Source organism: Lygodium microphyllum, chromosome 18, assembly GCF_053477565.2.
Source record: "Lygodium microphyllum isolate KBCC chromosome 18, Lygodium_microphyllum_v1.1.10, whole genome shotgun sequence".
Classification (NCBI taxonomy): domain Eukaryota; kingdom Viridiplantae; phylum Streptophyta; class Polypodiopsida; order Schizaeales; family Lygodiaceae; genus Lygodium; species Lygodium microphyllum.
In genome coordinates this window covers 100,326,357-100,353,683 of record NC_141152.1, presented here as the reverse complement: position 1 = coordinate 100,353,683, position 27,327 = coordinate 100,326,357, and positions in this window count along the sequence as shown.

The following is a 27,327-nucleotide window of genomic DNA, read 5'->3' as shown; positions in this document are numbered from 1 at the left end:
TCAGTAGTGAGGCTTTTCGTGAGCAGATCTATATGATTTTCATCAATGGAGATCTTGACAAGGTCAAAAAAAATTTCCTCCATGACCCCACATATGAAATGATACCTCACCTCAATGTGTTTCCTCTTCGCATGGAAGACCGGATTCTTAGCTAATTGAATAGTACTCTTAGAATCCGAATGCAATGTAAGTATAGTATCAATCCCAAGGTCATGAACCAAACGGCCCAACCATATGGCCTCCTTGCAAGCCTCAATGGTCGCAACATACTCAGCCTCAATGGTAGAGAGAGTCGTACACTTCTGAACCCTGGTCATCCAAGAAACAACACCTCCAGCATGGGTGAAAGCATAACCGGAAGTGGACTTCATACTATTTGCATGTCCTGCATAATCAGAGTCTGTGTAGCCCACAACTCCCGTATCCTGGCTGCCATAGCAAATACACATATCTGTTGTGCCCTTTAGGTATCTCATGACACCCTTTATGGCATCCCAATGCTTCTTGCCAAGTGTAGCCATATAGCGTGCCACAACACCAACTACAAAGGAAATATCTAGACGAGTGGCTATCATGGTATATATCAAACTACCCACAGCTGATGCATAAGGGATCTTGGCCATCTCGGTCCTCTGCTCATCAGTCTACACATAATCGGCCTGTGAAACCTTCACATAAGAAGGTAATGGACAGCCAATAGGCTTTACGTCCTGCATGTGGAAATGCTCAAGGACTTTATGAATGCACTTCCTTTGAGAGAGGTAGAGTAGTCCCTAATGCCTATAGCGCTTAATGCGTATACCAAGAATGTGAGAGGCTCTTCTTCACCTGAGATTTAAGAGCATCCAGCCCATCATGAGCTTTCCCCTACTATCAACATGTCATCCATATAAAGTACCAAAATAAGCAATGAGCTTATTTTGGTATCCATCATGAGCTTTCCCCTACTATCAGCATGTCATCCATATAAAGTACCAAAATAAGCAATGAGCCATCACGGTCTTGCTTCATGTAAAAACATGGATCTATAGCACTCCTACTGTAGCCCTGTGACTGCATAAAGGCATCAAACTTATGATATCACTCCCTAGGTGCCTACTTCAAGCCATAAAGACCTTTCTTCAACTTGCACACTAGGTGCTTCCTGCCAGGTTCTACAAAGCCCTTAGGTTACTCCATGTATATCTCATCATGCAGATCCCCATGCAAGAATGCAGTCTTGACATCCATCTGATACATGTCCAAGTCAAGCTACACGACTAAGGCCAAAACCAAGCATAGGGTGGTCATCTTGACCACTTGAGAAAAGGCTTTATCAAAGTCAACTCCATGCTCCTGTTTAAAACCCTCAGGGACAATTCTTGCCTTATAAGCCGGCTTGGGGTTTCCAGGAGTACTTTTTAGCTTGTACACCCATTTTCATGGCAAAGCCTTCTTGCCCTGAGGCAGTGCAACCAAATCCTAAGTCATATTCTTGTGCAAGGAGTCTATCTCAGACTGCAAAGCCCTCTCCCAGGAGTGACTATCACCCCTACGCATAGCCTCATCATAGGTGAGAGGACCTCCTGCATCTGTAACCAAGACATAATGCATCGAAGGCTCAAATCTATCAGGTGAATGTCTATCTCTAGTAGACCATCTCACGATAGGCTCTGCAACCCTCCAACACACTGGCCATGTGTACCAACTACTACCATTGCAGGCTATCCAATTGCCTGTGCAAGAGCACGTGGCTCCTCTTGGAATATAACCCTACGTATCTCTACCATCTTCTCAGGCTACCTATGCATCTTGTCTTCATGGAAGACTAGATCATGGCTGCAAATGACTTTTTGCGCTTGCAGATCCTAGAGGCGATAACCCATCTTGCATGCATCCCCATAGCCAAGGAAAATGCATTTGACACTCTTAGGATCTAAATTAGTGTGCTTGTCTTTGGACACATGGCAAAATGCCTCACATCCAAAGATATGTAGATGCACATAAGACGGAGGTTTCCTAGTCCATACCTCCTTTGCAACCAGGAAATCCAAACCACTAGAAGATGGTAAGCCTGCATGGCTAAGCATACTGCATACATGGTCTTGGATGGTTCTATTCATCTGCTCAACCAAACCATTCTGGGGTGGGGTATAGGGGGTGGTCAACTAACGCTTAATACCCCTCTCATCACATAGTTGCTTTGAGGTCCTGCCATAGGGTAGAGTGCTGCCTGAGCAGCTCTCCCAGACCAACCGTTACAGGGGTGGTCACTAGTGTGGTTAGGAGATTGCTAAACACTCGTCCTTCCCTTCGTTTAGACTGTCCGGGACAATGGCCACGGCTGTCCTGCGGGTCTGTTATGTCTAGGCTTGGCCTTGACGGCACTGCCTATGGCGTAGCAGCCTCGGCAGACTTAGGTTGGGGTAGTGATAGTGGCGCACTCATGCTGGAGAGATCATCAATCTCATCCTCCGTGATGGGTTCGACATCCTTGAGGTGATGTTGAGCCTCCCTCACCCATTCCTTCACCTTTTCTATGGCTTCCAATTGCCGCTTGGGGTGTGGGTATTCCCCTACCTTAGCGCTTTCCTTTTGGGCAGTTTTAGGGGCTGAAGTCTCTGCCTCTACGTCCGAGACTTTCTTTCCGTGGGGTAAGGTCGTAATGCTGTCGGTTTCTAGTGCGACCTTAGCCTCTGATCTCTTATTTTTCCACCTACGGCTCTTCTTTCCTACTGAGGTCGCGTCGAGATTGCTAGGTCCTGGCAGAGAGATGCCGGCCTACTTCGTTTGTGCTCGGGTCATCAGTCGTAGGGGGATAGGTGTGGCCTCCCCATCGGGGTTTTCAACACCAAACAGTCCCAGCGGGACGGACGGCAAATTAGCTGAACCAGAAGGCGGCTTCCGTTTTGGGCAGTCTATGAAAAGATGAGTGATTCCGCACTCCGCACACCTTTGGTCAGCTTTGTCCCTACTTTGCTGCTCTCTTTCTGGGCAGCGTGATGAGACGTGATCGGGATGTCCACACGTCCAACAAGTGACCGGATCCTGTGGCTACCCTCCCAGGCCCCTACCTCGTCCTCATCCTAATGCCATCACCGACACCGGTCGGTAATCCATGAGGATTGCATTGCCCTCGTCGTCATGTGAGACGTAAGGGTATATGTAGGTTTCTTCGTCTGGGCTCCTCTACGTAGTGCACGGGAGCATCGCTAGGTGGGTGGGTCACATAGGGACCAGGCGGTCTAGGAATACCGGTGGGATTTATGTCCAGCCTAGGGACCGCTGGCTTCATGTCATTAGGTGCTGGTAGGGCTAGCGGGGCTCCCCTTTCGAAGAATGGCTGTGGCCTGTTAGCCGGGTAGAGCTCGCCGTAGGGTTGCGTATATGGTAGTCTTCGTGGTAGTCTACAGTGTGCGGCATCGTGGCCGAACCTTCCACAATTAGCGCAGGGTCTTGACCTAGGGTCCTGACATTCTGCTGCTGCTGGCAGGTGGTTTCCTCCACAGTACACGCACTGGACGTGCGGAAGCGTAGGTCGCCTCAACATGTCTTGTATTTTGGCCAGTTCCGTCTTGACCTCGGCCAAGCCATGCTCCGTCTCGGCGGCCTTCCCCTTATCTCGGGACGATGCGTTGGATCGCTCGCTAGAGGTTGGCGTTCGTTCTAAACTCCGTGGGTTGATTTCTTCTGGGTTTGAGCTCCAGGAGCTCCGCTCTTTCAGCTGGTCATCAACCCTAATGGCTTCCTCAAAAACCCTAGGCACCACATCCCGTTGCAAGCTCGAGTTGCCTGCTAGTGCCTTGTACAGTTCTTCATCCCGAATCCCGCTGATGAATACGGTTGACACTGCCCTGTCAGTCGGTCTTTCACCTAAGGGGATTCTCTTAAGGAGGCTTCTCACGTGGGTCACATAGTCGCAGATGCCCTCCCTCTCCTTCTGCTTGACGTTCATCAAGTGCACTAGCAGGTTGTCAGAGTATTCGGGTTCGGCAAACCTCTTGACAAAAAGGTCCTTGAGGTTATTGAAGTTGGCTCGTTCTATAGCATCTAGGCTCGTATACCACGTCCTACCCTTATCGCTTAAGCAGAGTCCGAATGCTTGCGAACGTTGGGCCTAGTCGTTGAGGCCATTGGCTTCGCAGACCTGCTCAAACTGCTCGACAAAGCTATACGGGTCGTCCGGTGGCTGGTACTTGTCGAGTTTCTTGGTGACAATAGGTATTTTGGCTTGGCTCTTTGAGCCCTGGTTTGCCCCTAGCCCTGCAAGTAGCGAGGTTGCTAGCACAGTGGCATTCTGTTCCACCGCGGTGTTATCGAGCAGCCGTTTCATGAGGAGCTCGCTCAGCGTCAGTTCTTCCTCTAGTGCTCTTTCCTGGTTTGTCCGGTTTCGGCCAGCCAAATTCAGCACTCGTTGCACCTCATGCAGCTCCATGCTTTGCCTTAGGCTCCTGGCTTGTTGGTCCCTGTTGTACTCGGCTATGCCCTGCAATGCCTTGCGGGCTAGCCTCCTCTCCTCCTCTAGGTCCTCAATGATTGCCTCCGCCGTCCTGCCACGGTGTTCGTACCTGGCATGCGCATCGTAACTGCTCACCATTTGTTGTATGGCTTCTGGAAATGCGCTAACATCTAGCTCCCCTGTAAACCGATGATCTGAGCCTCCCTCTGTCATGGTGGGATTCTTGCGCCTGGTTGTAAGTCAGATCCTTGTCATTGTCGCTTCTTGCTTGATCCTACCTTGCACTCCGCGCGTTTGCTTACACCTTGGGTTTTCTCCTAGTGGTGGGTTTTTTGGGCGATTTATCTGAGTGAGTTCTTTTTAATTTTTGAATGCAGCGCTCGACTTATGGTCACTCGTGAGTGTGTTGTTCCTCGTGCACTTGTGCTCAATCAGGCTTTTGGCTTTCCTAAGTGTTCTTCAAGTGCGGAAATTCAATCAGAGCGCTGTGAGTGATTCCCCAGCGTCTTACTCACTCTTGCTCCTTTTGGGCCTGACAGGCTTTGCTACTCTAGTCATGGCCGCTCTACGGATCCCACGGTCCTATGCTGCTTCCTGTCGCTCACGTGGGGGTGGGTCGCTGGGGGAGTGCCCCAGTGTGTCCCTGGATGGGTCAGGTTTTGTTTTGGTTTGACTCTGGGAATCGGACATTCGATTTACCAGTGGTCCAATTCACCAATGGTCCGATTCTGGGAATCGGATCGGACAGGGTGGTCCGATTCTGGCTGGTCCGATTCTGAGCTGGTCCGATTCTGAGCTGGTCCGATTCTGGGACTCGGACGGCCTGGTCCGATTGTGAGTGGTCCAATTATGGACTCGTCCGAGTGTCCGAGCCGGACGGATTGGTCCGAGCGTCCGATTCTCAAAATCGGACGGGTTGGTCCGAGTGCCACGTGGCACGTCCGATCGCGTTGGTCCGATTCTGGGAATCGGATGGTCCGACTCCCGAACTCGGGTGGTCCGATTCTGGGAATCGGACCACAGGAAGTTGGTCCGAGTGCGTCGACGGCGGGCACGATTTCCGCGCGTTTGAACCCTCCTCACTGTCTGGTACACACAATCACCACAGACTTTCTAGATCTGAACAGTGCACTCGTTGGAAAATACCAAACTCACTTGGAGCAGCACGAATCACCGACGCCTAGAAATCGGGGCAGCGCTTCCTCGTCCTGTGAACCAGAAGTTCTCTCTCTCTCTCTCACACACAAGGCAAACCAAGGAAATGAGGTCTGTCCTGGCCTCTAGGTCTCTTAAGGTCCTTTCCCAGCCCTGCAGAACCTTACAGCTAGTTTCTTGTCCCTATCTTACCCAGAATCTTGAATCTGGTCCCCTGTTTCCCTGTTTTAGCCTGTTATACAGCAACAGAAAACCCTACTGTTTGCTTGTTTTTTCTTCTTTTTCTTTGTTTTTTCCTACCCTAAATGCATCCAAATCACAAAATAAATATCTATACTACTCTATTCCACAACATAAATCTCAGAAAGCAAAAAACCTACTTGCCAAGGAGATCGAATACCCTCTTCAACCCCCTCGCTTCCTACCTATCTACCTCAAGCACCGGTTCGGGGAAACCCCTTACTTTGATGCTCGATTTGAAGCGCGCAAGCGCTCAAGGCTTGAATCCGTTGGTCCCGGCAACGGAACCAAAATGTGGGAGCTTTCACTCAACCGCCAAGACCCACGGACCGCTTATTGTTTCAAGCGTTCCAAGCCGAGCACTAATGGCTACCTCTCACATAACCGACGCACCATCCATATCTATGGGTGTAGTGAGCTTACCTCGATGCCGTTCGAGTTACCTCCTCTCCCGCGCACTCCGGTAGCTCCACGATCCAAGTGCAAGCTTCAAGCAAGCTCTATCCTCAAGCTCCACGCTCCAAGCTCCATTGCCGCGAGCAAGACAAGAGAAGAGAAGAGAAGGGAAGAAGAGAGGAGACGATGGAGAGCTTCTCCTCCTCGGTCCCTCACCCTCACACACTCACTCCCTCACACTCTCACACTCCCTCTCTCAAGCACAAGCTCAAGCAAGCAAGAACAAGAAGAAGAAGAAGAAGAGGAGAGCTACTTTTAGCCACACACAAGAATGAGCTCTTTATTCACTTTTCAACTTTATATACAAAACCCTACTTCCCTTTTGGGCGGTCATCCCCTTTTTCCCTTTTTTACATGGCCGGTCATAGCCTAGGCCTTGTTTTCCATTGTCCTTTTATCTTTCTTGTTTCCTTTTCACTACCCTTCTATATTTATAAATTGCACGGGTGAGAGCCCGGCACTCTTTTACAAGATTTTAGGGTGCGCTTTTTATGCGCCTTTCCCTTTTCGTGTTTGCCTTGGCCTTTTAAGGTTGTCCTTGCGCTTTTGGCCTTTTTTCCTTTTTTCCTTCCGTCGGACTACCTTTTTTCCGCCTTTGCCCTGCGTCTTTTCCACTTTCTTTCGCTCTCTTCGTGTTGGGGTTAACAACAAGGCTACAGTAGGAGTGCTATGGATCCATGTCTTTACACGAAGCAAGCCCGTGATAGCTCATTGCTTATTTTGATACTTTATATGGATGATATGCTGATAGTAGGGGGAAAGCTCATGATGGGCTGGATGCTCTTAAATCTCAGCTGAAGAAGAGCCTCTCACATTCTTGGTATACGCATTAAGCGCTACAGGCATCAGGGACTACTCTACCTCTCTCAAAGGAAGTACATTCATAAAGTCCTTGAGCATTTCCACATGCAAGACGTAAAGCCTATTGATTGTCCATTACCTTCTTATATGAAGGTTTCACAGGCCGATTATGTGTAGATGAATGAGCAGAGGACCGAGATGGCCAAGATCCCTTATGCATCAGTTGTGGGTAGTTTGATGTATACCACGATAGCAACTCTTCCAGATATTTCCTTTGTAGTTGGTGTTGTGGCACGCTATATGGCTACACCTGGCAAGAAGCATTGGGATGCCATAAAGGGTATCATAAGATACCCTGAAGGGCACAACAGTTATTTATATTTGCTATGGCAGCCAGGATACGGGAGTTGTGGGCTACACCTTCTCCGATTATGCAGGATATGCAAATAGTTGGAAGTCCACTTCCGATTATGTCTTCACCCATGCTAGAGGTGTTGTTTCTTGGATGTCTAGGGTTCAGAAGTATATGGCTCTTTCTACCACTGAAGACGAGTATGTTGTGGCCACTGAGGCTTGCAAGAAGGTCATATGGTTGGGCTGTTTGGTTCATGACCTTGGGATTCATACTATACCTACGTTGCATTCGGATTCTATGGGTGCTACTCAATTAGCTAAGAATCCGATCTTCCATGCGAAGACGAAACACATTGAGATGAGGTATCACTTCATACGTGGGGTCATGGCGGAAAAGTTTGTTGACCTTGTCAAGATCTCCATTGACGAAAATCCTATAGATCTACTTACAAAAAGCCTCACTACTGAGTGCTTGGCCTTCCTCAGGAGATTGATGGGCATTGGATGAGACGATATTTTTCCTCATCCTGTTGTACATGTGTACATTGTATTGTCTTTTCTTTTTCTTTTCACTCCTCACTAGGGAAGATTCACCTTTAAGTGGGAGGTTGTTGGGGGTAAAGGTGCCTTTGCCATGAATTACTACACTGACAGTACCCGTCACTACACATTGCAGGTGGCAGGTGCCCATCACTATCACTTTATTATTTATTCTTTTAGTGACAGTTTGAATAAAGGAAGGCTCGATCACACATTGTGACTGTTGGAGTTTCCATTTGTGTCTCTCTCTCTTCTTGCTCTTGCTCTCTGCCATAAATCACTTCCAAGCAAGCTTCGATCCGTCTCACCTTTCAGACGATATTTTTGCGTGGAGCGTATCGAAAAAATGCGCTCCACAGATTGTGGTATCATGGCAAAGTTCGAGCAAGAGAGCTGACGGCATTGTATCCAAACACCGTTATAGATGAGATGGAGTATTTTGGAAACTTGCAAAGTATTATCATGGTGGATTACTGTAGCTTCTCCATGATCCTATTCGATGTGCAGTGGTTCAAAGTGGTACTTGAAGGAGTTGGGGCAACAGTTCAATGAGGTTCATCTAGATTTCTCGAAATAGATTCCGAAAAAAGATGGGTGAATGCGTGCAACACGTTTGTATTTCAGGCCCATTGTGAATAGGTGCATGAACTCATGTTTTTAAAAAATTTATTACAACATGATACATGTCACAAAAGTTAAATCTCTCTTGTTCGTGATTTTGAATAGGCAATTTTCTATCCAAACCCCTGACAACCTCGATGGTGGTATGTTGTACCTTTAACTCCCCGAAGTGTGAGAGTATATGATCAAAGCAATGTTCCTAGCATAGATGAGGACAATATGCCAATAGGGGGTCAATATTGCAAGGGGTGGAGGCTGGCGAAAGCTTGAAGCATGTAGAGGAGTCAGAATCGGGTAACAATAATGGAAATATAGGAGTCCAAGAATTCTTTGAGAACAAGGTGGACTCATCCTTTTGTGGGGACTTGCCTATTGACCTTCCAGTGTATGCGGAGTTGTGTCAGGAGATTAACATGTGACCATAGGGTACTTCATACTTGGAGCATCCACCTACTCAATTCGTTGACGAATCTCGTATAAGGGTATATAAGATATGCGTTTTAAGTAAGATCATTTTTTAAAGATTTATATTACTGTGCTTTGCTTGATTTATATTGATTATGCTAACATCAATTTTTGTATGTGCAGGTGACCTTTGTGGATATTTGGATCCGCACGATGAGTTGAGGGATGAGCAATGAGGAGCTATAGGAGATCTTCACACGTATGTCTCCAGATTAGATGGTTCGATTTAGAGATATGGTGGACCAGGAGCTATCTCGGACAACATCACGCCGTTCTATTAGATCTACTTCGGTGCGCTCTAACGCTTTAGTTTCTAGTAGACGAGGTCGATGCTCAAGACTTGGGCCAGACGGAGGGAGTGGTTCTAGGGGATGCTGTGGAGACGTGGATGTAGTGAGCCCCCGATCGACTCGGGATACACGTACTATTCCTCGCTCTCGTGCAGGTTCGAGAGAGTGTGGCTCAGGTGGTTGGTATGGAGGTACCGACGCAGTGTCTCTGTCTCATCGTTTTGCTAAAGTTGCGTCACCTATGGGATTTGTCACACCTATGGGGATGTCTACTCCAGTCACTCTATCTTTTTCTCAAATAGCCATCCGTAGGTGGCACCCCTATGGGTGCTACTCTAAGAGATACTACCCCCCTAGGTACACCAGATGTACAGAGGTCTCATGGATATGCCCAGGATATGCAGAGAGACACGATCTCACTGCATTGATCGACTGATTGTATGGACACGATGACCTAGTAAGTCACTCATCTTTCTTGTCCATAGTTACTAACTTTAATTAAAATGCATTATTATATGGTGGACTGATGTGTACTTGTTTCTTTTTTTGCAGAGTCCGTTCGATGCTCCTTTGCGGCGGGACGAGCTTTCGGATGGTGAGGATCTATAGCTCGCCCTTGGATCTGTGGAGCACACATCCTCTTCTTTTTTCATTACGTGATTTATGTAGGCATTTTCTATGCACTATGTTATTGTCATCCTTTGTATCTTGCCATGATTGTACCGTCGCTTTCATTACGTGATCTTGCATGTATTCTATGTATGATTAGTCTTATGGATTCTAGTACACTTTGCCTTCATTTTGACGAGCATTGTACACTTTACTGTAACTCTTTTGTTTGGCCCAAATAAAGCACATAGTGCTATTTGTGGCAGGGCAACAAGCTGCCCTGCCACAAAATTTTTTCCCTTGTAACAGTCGCTATTAGCATTCCAAATTTACTACACGCGTCACTATTAGCGTTGTAGTTGGTGTTGCAAATTGTCGCTATATGCATTGTTATTTGCGTTGCTATCAACGACGCAAATAGTGACGCATATAACAACTATTCTATGGCGTCGCTAATACCAACATTTTTTGCCACGACAGGGGCAAATTTTTTTATGAACATTTTTGTCGCTTTGAACGTCGGTATGAGGCCTGTATTTTGTGGTGAGGAAAGAGCGAAAAGGAATACAACACGTAGGGAAGAAGAAGGAGAGAGAGAGAGAGAGAGATTTTAATTATTTTTTAAAATTATAAAATTTATTTAATGTTTAATCCCTAATATATAATTCTTTCTTTTGGTGCAGATTATAAAGGTTGATGATAGTTGCTGCGTGAGTCTTTTTGCATTCGTTTCGTATCTCTAGCCATCTCTCTTTCTCTCTCATTCTCTCGATTGGCTCGATGTCCCTCTCTCCCTTCATTTTTAATTATTATTTATCATTAGTTAAAGGTTTATTTATTTACTTGATTGTTTGGTATTTAATATCTAAAATTATTTAATTATCACTAGTTAAAGGTTTACTTAATTATCTAATTATTTGGTGTTTAATGTTTAAGATTAAATATTTAATTATTAAAAATAGAGGAGAGAGAGGGAGAAGAGAGATATGTGTAGAGAGAGAGAGGGGGGAGATATTAGAGAGAGATAGGAGAGAAGAGCGATTATTTAATGTTTAGTGTTTAATGTGATATCTAATGTTTGATGTTTCACTATCAATCGTTATTTCTAGAAGTTTCTAGAAGCTCCTCTGACGATACATTAATGTTTAGTGGAATTGTGATATAGAAAATTGCTACTAAACCCTTTCTTATGAGTTTATGGCTATGCACAAAAAAAGTCATTCCAAAGTTATTTTTGAAGAACTTAATCATGCAATATCATTGACCATAGAGACCAAATAATATGATAATGTTGTGCTACACTAGTATGAGCTCCAAGTGACACTTTCATATATGGAAGGTGGCTATTGACTCCAATTCATGGATTATAGATGTAAAATATCAAAGAAGTTTATGAAAAACAGATAAAATTTCCTATATTACCAATTGGACCGATCAACATATTTGATGTAAGATAAGGCTCTCCATAGCTTTTTCTCCTTTTTTAGAGGCTTACAAGGTAGGACAAACAATAACGATATTTCACATGTATTGTGTAGTCTAATTCCATTTTTCCTTATTAATTGTGGGCCTTGCAAACTCTAACCAATTAGATTGATAATTTATCTTCTACATGTGTTGTGGGTTGAGAGTTGAATTTTGAAGCTATTTTTAGAGCATCAAAGTGGCCCAAGAGGCATTGTTACGCGAGTAGTGATTAAAAGTAAGCCTCACTCACAACCTGATAACCAGAGGTTAAGAGTGCCGATTGGGGAAACTGACTTTGTCGGATGCACAACACAATACAAAAAATTTAAATATTCGACAGAACACCACAAGTGACACACGATAACAAAACAACACACAATGCCTCTTGTAGCTCAAAAAAGATAAAGAAACTTAATTTTCGGTAGAGCATTACAGAAACCCAACACAAAATTCAAAAAAATACCAATAGTTCGAAGACAAAACCAAGTGAATTGTATTCTATTACCTTGACAACCTTGAGCCCACACTCGACACCACAACGTCCAAATTCTTCAACTTCCAAATTAGCACGTCAAGAGTATCCTCTCGCATGCCACCTTCCTCTCTCCTCACTCACAAGATACAAGAAGAATACATGGGGCAGGGCAAGCTAAAGACTCCTCTCTTACCTTCTTATATAGTTTTCTCATCCGTGCTCATACGTTTGGTATGCTTTTCTTAAAGCTTTTAAGCTTTTCATGCTTTCCAAACTTAAGGCAATGTTGAAAGCCTTAAAGCCACGAATCTTAAACGTTTAGGAGATCTAAAGCTGAAAAAGCTTTATAGCCTTTAAGGCTTTTTACTGCTTGCGTTATGTTAACGCCACCCCCTGCGTCAACTTTGATTGCCGCCATTATCTTGTTAAAGCCACCTAACCATTATTAACGACATTGACCAACTGCCTTGTAGTATGCCGCCTCATCATTGCCAGTAATGCCGTCAACAAGCTTGCCCGCCGTTATTTTGTCGAATCATCATCAACAAGCCCCCTTCTTGCTCTTTGGAATATACACGCCATTATTACAACGTAATTCCATAGCTGAACTGCTTTCAACGCCTGCCATCTCCGTTAACTGTTGTCATTACGTGCCATGGCCATTATCAACAGCATCATCGATCAAGACTCTGCATTGGTCGTCTTCTGCCCATAATTAATTCCATCATCTTGCTCAATAGTCGTTGTCTTCCCCGTCATAATACCATCTGCTTGAACTAATGTGGTTTCATGCTATGCTTGCGTCAATGTGTGGAAACCGCCGCATGCCATTATACTTTGCGATTCTTCACTCGTTGCCACATTGCTTATGTATCAAATAGTCGCCCTTCAACCTTGTAAATAAATTCGTCATCTATCCTTCATCACTTTCAACGGCAGTTGCTATGCGAATACAATAATTACAATTAAGGTTGCCAACATACAATGTATGTTTGTCTCTGCGATCAATATTTTAAGCCGTCTAGTCCGTAATCAATGTCATCCTCATTGCGAGCAAATTATCAAATGCCATCAATTTTGAAACATGACACACTTCCCTTCATGTATTTATATTATTATGCTTCGATGTCTGAAGTGCTGAGCCTCTCTAATCCTGAATTCTCATTCGTCACATTGCACTCCATACTTGAAAGGCTCATCCTCCTTTGTAAGCATTATCAAGGCTTTTTCATGAGACCTATGGAAATTTACCATTGGCTTCCAAGAGTATTGAGGACTTCAAGGAACCCCACATCTTCACTAAGACATGTGACCATTCCTTTGATCATTGAGTCTTCAAAATAAACATTGTCTTCATATAAACCCGTGTTTCATATAATGTGCCCTAGCAAGAAAATATGTTTTGGAATAGAACTTCGTGCCAAATCATACATGAGTTTGAAAGGATATGCAAATTGGAATCCATGCCATGCAATCAATCAATCGATGCTTACACAAAAATAATGGATGCACTTGAAGAAATTATGCGTAGCCTATCTACATGTGCTCATGCATCATGCAAACTGCAAACAGAGTCTCTTTTTTATTAAAGTTCCTTATCCTCACCTCTCAATGCTCAACAAAAGAAATGTCAATCTCCGCTCTACCCACCCATAATTTTTGTCAGAGAGAAAACTAGGGAGAGAGAAAGAGAAGAGAGAAGACTGCAAAAGAGAGAAAAAGACTGCAGGAAGAGAGAGAAGAAGAGTGACGAGGAGAGAGAAAGACTAGATTTAGAGAGAGAAAGTCAGGAAAGAAGGGGAAGCCATAGAAGTTGTGAGCAAGAAGGGAGAGAAAGATTGTAATTGTATTAATGTCAAAAAGATGTGTAAAATTACATATCCTCTCCTTTTATACCAATGTCAGTGTGACATGGCATAATATCAATATTATTTACACAAGGGAAGGAGTAAGGTGGGGTGGAGAGGAATGATAAAGCCCACAATCAGTCCTAAAAGCAGTCTTGACTTCATCACCCTCTCGCATGTGAATCTGATGATACCTTGATCTCAAATCAATCTTCGTGAAGAATCGAGCCCCCTTAAGCTCATCAAGCAAATCATCAATCCTAGGTATAGGATACCTGTTCTTCACTGTTATCTTATTGAGAACCCTGTAGTCAATGCACATTCTAAAAGGTCCATCTTTCTTTTTGACTAACAGGACTGGAGATGCATAAGGTGAAGAACTTAGTTCAATGAATCCCATTTCAAGAAGTTCTTTGATTTGCTTGGCTACTTCCTCTCGTTCACACTTTGATAATTTGTAAGGTGGCTTATTGATTGGCTTTGAGTTGGGCTCCAAATCAATGGGGTGATCCACTGCTCTCTTAGGAGGCAATGAAGTAGGTATTTCAAACAAATCTTGTGACCGCTTCTTGTACTCTCTTTTGAGTTGTTGAATGGTGATAAGCTGAAAATCAGATCTACTAGGAATTCCCTGTAATTGGATAAGCTGTCCATTGGAGATAAACTCCATATATAACTGTGAGAAATCCATAGTGATCCTGCCTAATGTCATCAACCAATCACAACCAAGTACAATATCTATGGGCCCCATTTTCAGAGTGATCAAGTTTACTTTGGCTTCAAAATTTTCAGCCAACTGCAAAGAAACTTGTGGGCAAATCTGTGTGCTGATTTCTTCTTCACCATTAGCCACTTGTACTCTAATGGGCTATTGTAAGTCTATGGAAACACAATTTAACTTGTCCATGATGGACTTATTGACAAAACTATGAGTACTGCCATTGTCTATCAGGATGAATACTGGCTTTCCACATATGCTTCCCTTCATACGAAGTGTATTAGGGCTCTTAGATCCCGTCCAAGCATCCATAGAGATAGAACAATTAGTGGCAGCAAGCGACTCATCACAAGATCCATCAGGGTCAAACGGAACATTTTCACCTGGATCAAAAGGAAAAGAGTCGGCTGGATCATAAAAGTACTCCTGTCCAACTTCCTCCTCAAGATCTTCATTTTCATCATTAATTGCCACTGCATTAGCTTCATCTATGTCATCTTCAAAGTCCTCAAAAACCAGCATACTCTGAAGCTTAGGCTTGACATTTTTGTATACACAATTTGAAGCATGGTCAGGTGTATACTTTCCTCCACACTTGAAACATAAGCCCTTGTCCTTCCTTTCCTTGTAAAGATCCATGGGAATAAATTTGGGATTTGTATTAGCTGAAATGGGCTTAGGCTTACTGTCCCCCTGTTTGAATTCAACTTTTGGACTGTTTACTGTCCTGAAATTACTTTGAGGCCTAGAAGCATTAAATGGAGGATAAGTCGGTACCCGTAAGCTCCCATTAGGCACATGATTACTGCCATAAGTGTTACCAACTTGTCCCTGCTTTAAAACAGTCCTTGGCTGTCCTCCATAACTAGGCTGAAATGAAGATTCTTTCCTATACTTTCTTCCATAGCGCTTCGCAAGCTCAATAGCCTTGAAAAGTGAAGTAGGATTTTGCGCCATAACATTAGCTGACAAAGATAGCTCCAAACCATACATAAACTTGTAAAGCTTAGCCTCATCATTGATGCTTTCCACATATATGGTCAAGTTGAGGAATTGGTTTGTATACTCTCTTACACTTAGGCCCCTTTGTTCCAAACCATACCATCTCCGTGCTAACTTCTCTTTCTCAAGAGGCGAAACAAAGACTTCAGCCATAAGTGCCTTGAAAGCTTCCTAATTCTCTACAAGTATATTCTCTTTCTTGATATACCTCCACCAAGTATGGGCAAATCCTTCTAGATGCAAGGAAGCAAAGTGAATCTTCATATCATCAGTTTTAGGGTATATATCAAAGTAGGACTCCATCTTAGAGGTCCATTCCTCTAAGTCTGATGGTGAAGATGACTGGCCATTAAATTTGGCTAAAACAATTTTATCCTTAAACTCCCTTTTATGAAAGGGTTGTTGTCTCAAAATTGGCTGATCAGGATTACCAAGTACAAAACCTCCAAATTGAGACTGAAATCTTCCAACAGGTGGCTGAGAATTACTATGTAATCTTCATGTTGGTAGAGTACCCCTGGAATTTTGAGTATGCAGTCCAAAAGCTTGAGTATTGGCCCTATTCAAAGGCCCAAATAGTCATCATGCCTCTGTGAAGCTTCTCCTACTTTGTACTGACTATTTGGAATGCCTCTTCTTCCAATAATCCCATTTCCAAGACCATTTTGATTAGATGGCTGAAGTGGGGCTGAAGGGGCATTGCTTGAACAAGCCTTCTCATTAACTTCTCTTGATGCCATTTGCAACTGCATGAATTTAGAGATTTGTGCCATGAGTTGTTCATTGGATTCTACCAACTTATCAATAGAAGCCTTGGTCTGATCAGTAGATAGAACCATCTGCTCCATTCTTGACAAGATGGCCTCATGTCGTTTCCTATGTCTTTGTTCATGGGCACACAAAGTACTATTGAGTATATTGACTTCTCCTTGTTGTTGAAGCTCTTCAGGGTTCTCTTGAAGTGTGCTATCCATCATGGAATCCCTGATTTGCTGAGAATAATCCTCTTGGACCTTATTTTTGCCTTTATGTCCTGCCATATTAGTGCAGTCCTGCAGTACCCCCTGTCAGAAAAATGGCTATAACTTTGGCTAGGAAGCTCCGATTTCAGAACTTTTTTGTGTGAATCGAAGCTAAGAATGCCCTCTTCGAGATGAGCTATAGCATGCTATAACAGGTTTAGGACAGAAAATTCTGTAGCTGGATTTCAAAGTCTGAACTGTCCAGTCCTGCACCTTGTCTGGACCTGTAAGTGCCCTGTTTTGACCCTGTAATGCAAGATAGTAACCCCAAATGGCTACCAAACCCTGCAAAAGGGTATATAGGACCTATGGGTACCCTGTAGTACCTGCAGCTGTGCTTCAGTAATAAATGGTGTACCTGTAACCATGTGTAAATACCCTGTAAGTAACCTGTAAATTCCCTGTTTTACCCTGTTTTGGTCCTGTAGGTACTTGAGTCCTTGGAAAGTCTTCAATCTTCAATCCTCCACTCGCTGTACCTGTGTGAGAGATAAAATGGCATGACAGGCTCCCTACACGGGCTCCGAATCACCGGGAGGTGGGCAAAGTTCCCCCCGGGTCGGTTGGTTGCACCCCTTCGGGATCTTCGATAGTGAGGGAGGGTCACCTCTCTTTTGTCCCACTATCTCCCTAGACATCCACCTTTTTCCTCGGTGGGAATATCAACATGGCAGAGGCTAGTGTTGTAAGCAATCAGCATGATATGCACTTCTGAAATATTCATTCAGCCTTTCATGAGATGCAATTGAATGAGATTTTGAAAAATTGGGATAGGAGAAGGGTCTTACCGATGCAATTCAGTGACTCACTGATTGCTAGTACTTACCCTTTTACAACATTTCAACTTGGGCAAAAGAAATTCAGCCAATCAATCGGATTAGAGTAAACAAATTCATCAATCAATGGATTTAGTCAATAGGATTCAAGTATTATGCTGAAATTTCAGATTGAAGCCTCTAATTCACTGATTGGAACTAATATGCATAAAGCAACCATTGCATTCATGAATAGATGGATTCAAGCAAAGGTTGGCTGAGAATTTGATGAATAATATTCAATTCTTTAATCTCTCAATCAAATGGATTAAGCTCAGCAATTGGATTAATGAGAGAGATTAAGAATTGAAGAAGAGCACCTTTGACATGGCTGAAGATGACTTGATCAATCTCATATGCTTGATAGAACCCCCGGTTGTCCAATGTTGGTAAAATAATCCACAAGGCTTGTTTATCTAGTGCTTAAGAATAATCTTGGAGCCTCAAATGCTTGAAATTGAAGCATTAAACCCATTTCCCCCAAATTTTTTCTCCATAGAAGCTCTTGATCTTCAATCTTTAACCATTTCGTGCTTAATCCTTGCAATTTGTTGAAGAATCCTTGCTGAGATGATCCCATGGGCTAAAAGGATGAAGAATCTTCAAGAAATTGTTGAAAATTGAAAGGTCGCAGGCTGAAGCTTTCATGGTGGCTGCCATGGACTGTTCACCTAGGGTTTAGGAAGGGCTGAAGAATCTTGAAGAAGGCTGAATATCTCCACTTTGCTGAAGCTTAATGCTTGCCAAAGGATCAGAGAGAGTGCCAAGGCCTGAAGGAGGAGCAGCTTGAGCAAGAGGCAGGCTGGAATCAGCCCGAAAATTGCACTGCAATTTTTGGGGCTGCTCCTGGCTGCCTGGCTGAGCCAAGGTTGAGCAACCTTGTGCTCATTCTGAAGCTCTTGATCAGGGGAAACTATTCCAAGTGATTATTGGCCAAGAAGCTCAGGGGTTTGAGAGAAATGAACAGATCTTTAGGGCTGATCTTCCATGAAACCTGCAGGAAACTCCAGGAAAGGGGAAAGAGAAACCCCTCTTTTCAAAGTAACCACAATTTATTCCCAAACTAAGCCCGGTTAACCATCCTTTACCCTAATTACCTTCAATTTTGCATAAATTTTGATGACGTCCAGCCATTTAAGCCATTACCCACCATATCTGACCTTGGATATCTCCAGATATAGTCTCTTACTAACTGTAGATGTCCTGCAACACTCCACTAGTCACTGTCTTATACCATTTTTGTCTGAAATTGATTTTGAAATAGGAAAATGGGACTGAAAATGGAAGAAAAGAATGGATCAAAGACTCAAGCTCTGATACCACTTGTCAGAGAGAGAACTAGGGAGAGAGAAAGAGGAGAGAGAAGACTGTAGAAGAGAGAAAAAGACTGCAGGAAGAGAGAGAAGAAGAGTGACGAGGAGAGAGAAAGACTAGATTTAGAGAGAGAAAGTCAGGAAAGAAGGGGAAGCCATAGAAGCTGTGAGCAAGAAGGGAGAGAAAGATTGTAATTGTATTAATGTGTCAAAAAGATGTGTAAAATTACATATCCTCTCCTTTTATACCAATGTCAGTGTGACATGGCATAATATCAATATTATTTACACTAATTCCTTATTCTGAGCTTCTTACAATTTCATCATCACTCTGGAAATGATGGTCCTCAAGATATTAACCAGATAAGAACAACCCATCTCACAATTGGCAGCATCCTTTTATTACCCTTTAACTGACCTATCGACCTTACACACTCAACCAGAGGTTCCTAATTTGGTGACGATAAATATCCCAAATATCATGCATGCAAGAAATGTGCATGCTCAATGAAGGTGCTCTCCCATGTGTGTGCGCAACTAGGATTTACTGTATATAGCTGCAATGGGCCTCATGCTATGCTAGTGCTCAACTATGGTGCAAATCGTGCATAATCCCAACCTGTGGCATGGAAATATTTGATAAGAACAGGAGATGACCCTTGAGTGCAGTGCATCAAACAAGTGCAACATGAAGTGCTCGTGAACCCGTAATCCCCATGATGTGCAAGAGTCTTAGCAAGAAAACAAACCTTGTTCCACAATGTTTGGCAGCTGCTAGCAAACTCTAGCTTCAACCTGTCTAAAAAAATACCAAGCTTGACCAAGGCTATCAAGTTTCACACTCAACAAATCAAACAAAATGATAGAAACAAATCCTAAGCTAGACAAACACAAGAAATCCAATTACGAAATGACAAAATAAACAGTCACCCAATCAACTAAGCTAACAAAAACCAAGCCTAACTACAATTTGACTAGGGGGTTTCAGTTTTCAGAAAAACACTTGATAGATTTTGATGCCATGAAGCCAGTCGTCTAGTTGGATCGCAAATCTGAGCCAGTTTACCCTTCCAATGAGACCAAAACCACTTTTGGAAAGTGTTAACACACATGACTTGAATCGGTTAACTTCAAATGTTAATGTTTAAGCTTATAAGATTTAATTAATCATGAAATTTAGCTTGGAGGAGGGAGGGGTCACAATTTTTTTGCGTCCCATCGATTGGCATGATGATGGCTTCTCACGCTAACAAAATTTGTCATAGATGGAAGGCATGTCTTCAATCTATGCATAGAAGGCTTCACTCTGACTATATGCACATGCAATAAGATGCAAAGAATAAAAATATTTGATTTTAGTCTCTCTCTCTCTCCTCCCTGCACCTTGTTCCCGTGACTATTCTATGTGAGAGAGGGGGTGGGCTGAGATGAAAGATTTTGGTCGTGTGATGATGTTGAAGCATTATGGAGTGTAGTTCAAAGGTTGAGGACGCATTAGCAGTCATAGAAGAGCAACAACGGCTTCCCAACTTTGAAATGTGTGTGGATGCATATGAAATTAAATGTGTAAGTGCTTGATTTTATCGTTTTATGATGATTCTTTCATGCATATTATGAAAAATGGTTTCAAACGATTGAATATGTTTTCTAGTGCTTGAAAAATCAGAATTCTTAGTTGACTCTTGCTCTTTCGTATAATAAAAATGGAAACTGACAAAACTCACAATGTGGAAAATGCGGGATTTTGGAAAAAGTGAGGGTTTTATGAGTTTTCATGGTTCTTTTTTACATTCCCATCTTCTTTGGTCACTTAAAATCATTGTATTCACGTCTTCCACTTCGGTGGTGTCAAGATTTAAATTCCACATAAAATTTGCATCGTTCCACTCTTTTTTGGCATGCCTTAGGCTGCATGCTTCTGTCCATTCAAAAACATGGGTATGAGATAAGAGATTCATTAAGGGTAAGGAACATTTAGCCAATGAATTAATGAATCAATGGTAATATCCCACGGATGAAATAAAACTGCGTTCTTTCCCAGGGCAAGTGAGTAAGCTTAAGGCCACAATAACAACCACCTTTCTAGGATCAATGGCAATACCAACTGCACTCACAACATGACCTAATAACAAGCCATAAGGCACCTTGAATACACACTTCCAAGGATTCGGTGCTATGCACTACTTACGATATTGCTCAAAGCATGTGCATAGAACAATCAACTGTCTATGACAAGTCATGATAGCTACCCCCAAATCATCTATGAAAACTTTCAGGTCTTCAAGGGATATATCAATAAAGGTCTTGTCCACCGTCCGTTGTCAAGATCCAAAGAGCATTACATAGGCAAAAAGCCATCACATGGGGTATGGAAAAATACTAAAAATTGTAACGAATGCAATTTTTAACTTATTCTCTTCAACAATGGCCATATGATTATAATCTACGAAATAGTCCATGAAAGAGTATATATCTTCCCGTGCGGCTGATCTAAAATTTGATTGTTGATAAAGGAAAGAGGATAATAGTCCATCACCATCTGCTTGTTCAATTCCTTAAAATTGATACATAGGTGGATTTGATTGTTCTTTTTCTTTCTTATTACTACCGATGAGCACCATTTTGTATGTTCAATGGGAAAGATCAGACTAGCCTTTCTTAAATGTATTAATTCCTCAAAAAGAGATTCTCTCGCCTCAAAAGGTATACGTTGTTGTGCTGCTACATGGACACAATGTGAAAAAATCTAGAGTGCATTGTCATCCGGCTAATGGAAGGTTCAAAAATACTAGATTTTGAGACACTTTTAGCCTATTTTTGATATTTTGGATATTATTTCTTGTAAATATCCTAAAAAGTTGTACAAAAATTCTAGAATAGGGTGACATGTAAAAAGCAAGTGGCTTTTTTCAATCAGTTTGGGAGATTTCATGCAAAAAAAGGATTGGTGAAATTGCGCGCATGCAATCGTAGTTTATAGGCAGCAAATAGCACTCTGAACTAGGAGAAGAAGAAGAAGTGATCTAGAAGAATCTTGAGTAGGTGTCTTGAAGGTTTATCCCCCTTTTGGAGCCAATGGAACCATCAAATTTGTGGTCCGAGCAGCAAAGAAGAAACTAGTGTTTGATGCATGTTTTTGATCTACAAGGGAGCTCGAGGAGATCTAATGCTTGGAGATTGCTTTTGAGTAGTGCCAAACAAGGAATTAGTTTATCTTCTTAGGTTTTGTCAATACGTAGTGCTTTGACTCATTGTGATTTGTCTTTATCTTATGTACCTCTTGTCTACACTTTTTCTTCTCTTCCTTCCTTCTATTTGTGATCCCCAGTGGATACGACCTTTCGACTAAAACCCCTCTGACATCGGTGACTTGATGTGAAAGATCATCTCAGAAGAAGGAAAGACAAGATGGGAGAACCTTCAAGCACAATTTCTGGTGATGTTTTGCAGCACAGTTAGTGCAGAGTATGAATATGCTTATGCAGATACAACAACAACATGTGATGCATACTTTTGCTCAATCAGAAACTATTGTGATAAATGCTGTGTTGGCAATAGAGCATGAGATAAAGTTATTTAATGGCAGGAATATATCTGCATATTTGCATGCATATGCTCAAAAGATGGAGTTCTTTGGGGTGGCTCAACTTCTCCTCAACTTGCATGGATCTAGTATTTTGTACGGGTCACTGTACATGAATTAAAAGCCCGGGTTACTGAACTGTACATGCAGGATGCTGATTGGGTAGCTTTTAAGAAGACAATCAGGGATGAATTTTACATTGAAGACACCAGTTTGATTACCCGCAAGACATTCCAAGAGTGGGTTCTACAACCCAATGAGGGTCTTGTGACTATGGAGTTATTAAGAGAATTTGAAATTCGATTAGCAGTTAGATCTTGCAGAACAACAAGCTCTTGCAAGCTAGAAAATTAATTTTTTTCTACAAGCGGCAGATCCTGATCTTCAAGAGAAGCTTGATGATTTGTTAGAGGATCATACTAGAAAGATAATGCTTAAAATAGAGTGGAGGTATGTTAAGAACGTTGTTATTTCATTGGTGAAAAAGCATAGAAGAAGAGAAAGACTTGATGTATTTAGCTTGCCCACTGTTACTGGCAAAATAGTTGATGTATCCAGTAAGCCATCCACTTTTGTGGCTAACCATATGGCTGCACCTGCTATTGTTCCCACTGCCAGGGAAGATGTATTAGATGGATCGGTCAAAGGCATACAAGATCTTCAGTTGAAGGTCACAAAATTGGATGAGAAAGGATAAGAGGAAAGGGGATGGGCAGCAACACCTAAACTAGGGAAAAGATATATGTGGTGTGAAAGTTTGTAGCATGAAAGGAAGGATTATTCTGCTTATCAAGAGGCCTTGGCATGATAGCTCATCTTTTGAAAATATGGTAAGATTCATGCACAAGAAACGAGATTGCCTCTTGCTTTGAATTTTGGAAAGGGAGGTATGCAAAAGTTTTTGGAAGACTTGGCTGTCCAAAATGCTTATGTGGTTGCACATGCTTCTACTTGTGGTCTACAGTTAAATAGAATGCTTGGCATGGTCCGAAGGCTCTAATATGGACACATGCTTTGCATGCAACTGAAAAGAGAAAAGCTACTAATAGTGAAATGTCTCATGCAGGGAAAAACATTTGTGACATAACTTACTAGGAATCATCAGTAGATGCATATTCAGTGGATACATATTTAGCACAAGGGCAAAACACAGATGTACTTATGGAAGAGAAATAGAAGAGAGATGAAGATAATGTAGGGATATCTAAGAGAGTGAAAGAAGAAGTGTGGATCCTCCTAAAGTTGCAAATCAACCACCTCTCGAGCATGCTATGGAAGAGGTCGGGCAGGAGAAAAAATAAGATAGCAAGCAAGAGGGCAAACAATTGGGATATAAGATGTAGTTTGATATTGAGACAACCACAGATACCTTGGAAGATCCTGTAGTGGAAGAGTCAACCATTACATCTGTAGATTTTCTTAATGCATGTAAAGAGGTTTATGAAGCTTATATTTTACTTGGTATGGACTCAAAGGAAGATTGGTAACTTGTTGAATGTATATGATTTGTAGGATATAGTTATCATTTATGAGACAACTCATGAGCTCGAGGATATGCCTTTATAGGATGTTAGATGTAATTCTTCATAGCTGAAAAATGTTTCAGATGCTTTGTCAGAGGCCTTGATAGGAAATTCTAAGATGCTTCAAGATATGGACTGCTTCACTATTTTCGATGATGGTGAGCATGTGTTGGATACAAGTGAGGCTCAGTTTATGTTTGATATGGTACACAATTTTCAGTATAAGTAGATTTCCATGCGTTCAACTTTGAAAGAGTAGGCATGTTGCTATGTATTTGTAGATGGGTGCATTGATAGCTTGTATGTGGAGATTCAACAGCCTCTAGTATATGATGCACACCCAAGGCCTGATGACCTTGAAGTGGATGCTTGGTATGGTTCAAGAGTTATGAAGATACTGAGTATTTTGATCTATGATCCAGGGGGATGCCTTTTTATGTGCATGATGAGCAAGAAGTTGATACTATGGGTATTTGACCAGGTGGTGCATTGGTGGCACATACCAGAGGATGTGTAGGTTTAGAGGGGGTGGATTTCGTGTTGCTACACAGACACATTGTGAAAAAATCTAGAGTGCATTGTCATCTGGGATCTAGAGAGTCAATGCTATATTAGTCATTAGTGTCAGTGTCTATAGTATGGATGGTTAAAAAATACTAGATTTTTGGATAATTTTAGTCTATTTTTGATATTTTGGTTATTATTTCTTGTAAATATCCTAAAAAGATGTAGGAAACTTCTAGAATAGGGTGACATGTCAGTTTGGGAGATTTCATGCAAAAAAAGGGACTGGCAAAATTGCATGGCGCACGATCATAGTTTACAGGTAGCAAACAACACTCCAAATTGGGAGAAGATGAAGGAATGATTTGGAAGAATCTTGATCAGGTCTCTTGGATGTTTACCCCCCTTTTGGAGCCAACGGAACTATCATATTTGCAGTTAGAGTAGCAAAGAAGAAGCTAGTGTTTGATGCATGTTTTTGGTCTACAAGGGAGCTCTGTAATGAAGGAGATCTAGGAGAGAGAAGGAGAGAAGGGAGAAACTGCAGAGAGGAGAGAGAAAGAGGAAGGATATGAAAGAAGAGAGAGAAAGACTAGCAGAAGAGAGAGAAAGACATGAAAATAGAGAGAAAGAGGAGGAAAGCCATGAAAGCTGGAAGAAAGGAGAAAAGAGACTTGATTATTGATAAAACTGATGCCCTAATTGGGTCTCTCAACACCTTATATACCCTGTTAGTATAACTGGGTATTCCCATGCTAATCCTTGTCCTACCCGTCTATCTCGACTCTTTTACATTCCATCCCGCCCCCGAAGGTTTTTGCCCTCAAAAACAAAAAGAGGATCTATAGCTCACAGCGAAAAAGGGGGGGTTGGAGAGTACTACTCTGCTCAGCATTACAAATGAGAATATGAGTATGGTGAAGTACAATCTCATGTGAAATTGGTGCATATAATTGTGTATATGATGTATATGACATGTGCAAGTTGATAGCATATGAGTTTGGCCTCCAATTCTTGACAATTAGGGGCTGACAAATAGTGGACAACATGCTGTCCAAAACAGGCATGTTGGAGAAAACTGGTCATAACTTCTTATGGGCAGCTCCGATTGAGGCATGTGACATGTCAAAACAAAGCTCATGAAGCGTAATTTCAAGCCATATAGGTGACAATTGACTGTCATTAATGCAAGGTAAAAAATGTTCTGAAATAGTATGCTGTTTGTAAGTTGTCTGCATTTTAGACTGGGGCAAATTTAGCTACTGCTCAATCAAACTTGCATCCTTGGAGTAGGGAAAGTACTGCACTGGTGAAATGCTGATCAACATAGAGCTTTTCCAAGACCATTCCGTTCCCGGGGATCAAATGGATAACCTCCATAATAAGCATCAAGAGCACAAGGGTCATCCATACAAGCATGGGTCACCATACTACCACCGGGGTCAAAAGGATAATTGTGATCCAATGCATCTGCTGTATCATAGAAGTAATTCATGGTGTCATCGTGAAGCATTGATGGTGCCACAAGATCCTATACGAAAGCATGCATTGACTTGTCCATAAAATCATTGGGAACCACTAGGTCAAATCAGACTTGAGTAGATGAGGCTGCAATCAATACAGCATTCAATGCATCAACCCCTAGGCATTTCATGTCCATGAGTTTCACATGCGTGGCCATTATTGGGCATTCAAAGTTAAGGGCCTTGGGCTGATGGGACATCTGCTCATGAGACTGTGACAGTGAGATGCTCTCATCATGGCATCGTTCTTGAGAAGTATCATGTGGCTCATAAGGATGCGCATGTTGCTTATAATGATGTTGTTCCCCATGTACATACTCATATACATTTGCATAAAGTTGTCCATGTACATAATGTTGTCTAGATGGTTGTCCATATATGTGACCAGAATGTAGTTCATAAGAACATATATAGTCATCAGATGCATGCTGCTCAAAATATTCACACTTATCATATGCATGTTGACTATAAGTAGACTCATGCACTTGCCTTTGCACATCGAACCCATGCCAATGGTCATGGTACTCATAATGTCCATGAGAATGCCCATACATGCCTTGCTGACCAAAATGTCCATGGGTGCCATGCTGCCCATGCATTATATGTGGACCAAATTGATTATTAGGGCCTTGCTGCCCTAAATTCCCATGCTGCCCATGTGCACCTGCATTAGGGCCTTGCTGCCCAAAATTTCCATGATGCCCATGCAATACATGCAAACCAAACTGAACATTGGGTACTTGCTGCCCAAAACTACCATGTGCATGCTGCCCATGTGCACCCTGCATACTTTGCTGCCCAAAATTTGCATTTTGCCCTTGCATATAGCTTCCACTACGAGGGAGTTGCTGTCCCAAGGATGGGCTCGAAGGGTTCGTCACGGGTGATGGTAGAATGGGTTCATCATGTCACATAGGGGGCTCACCTAGCTCATAGGTGCTATGGGGAAGGTCATGGGCGCCACCAAAACCTTGTGGGTTACGCCCGGTCTCCAAGGTAGGAGGGGAGTTGGCCTCAGAGGGAGGGACATGCTCCTGAGCTGAGAAGGGTGCGATGGAGGGGATAAGGGCGCCCATGCAATCGATGAGAAGGTCCATATTTTGGCCATAATCTCGGAATGATGCTGATCTTGGCAGATTTCCATCTCCCTGTGGCGTTGTTCTAACTCTCGATGCCGGTCGGCATGACGGGTCTCATGTCGGCATAGAGTATGGTTGAGCATAGAGAAACGGTCCATCTCGGGGGCACCCTCTTCAAACATGTATTCACGATCCTCTTGAGTTGAGCTAGGATCATTCATTGAGGTATGGGAGTCCCTTATTTCATACTGGAAGCCCTCTTGGGCCTTTGCTTTACCCTTGTGGCCTGCCATACTAGGTGCAGTCCACCGAACCCCCTGTTACAAAAATGACAATATCTGGAGCTAAGAAGCTCCGATCACCAAAATTTTTGATTCAAATTAAAGCCATCAATCCCCTCTACGAGGTTATGTAAAAATATCTCTGACAATAAATGATCAGGGCTTTGCTGTAATCACTTTTTGTGGGCTGACTGTGTAGGACTGCT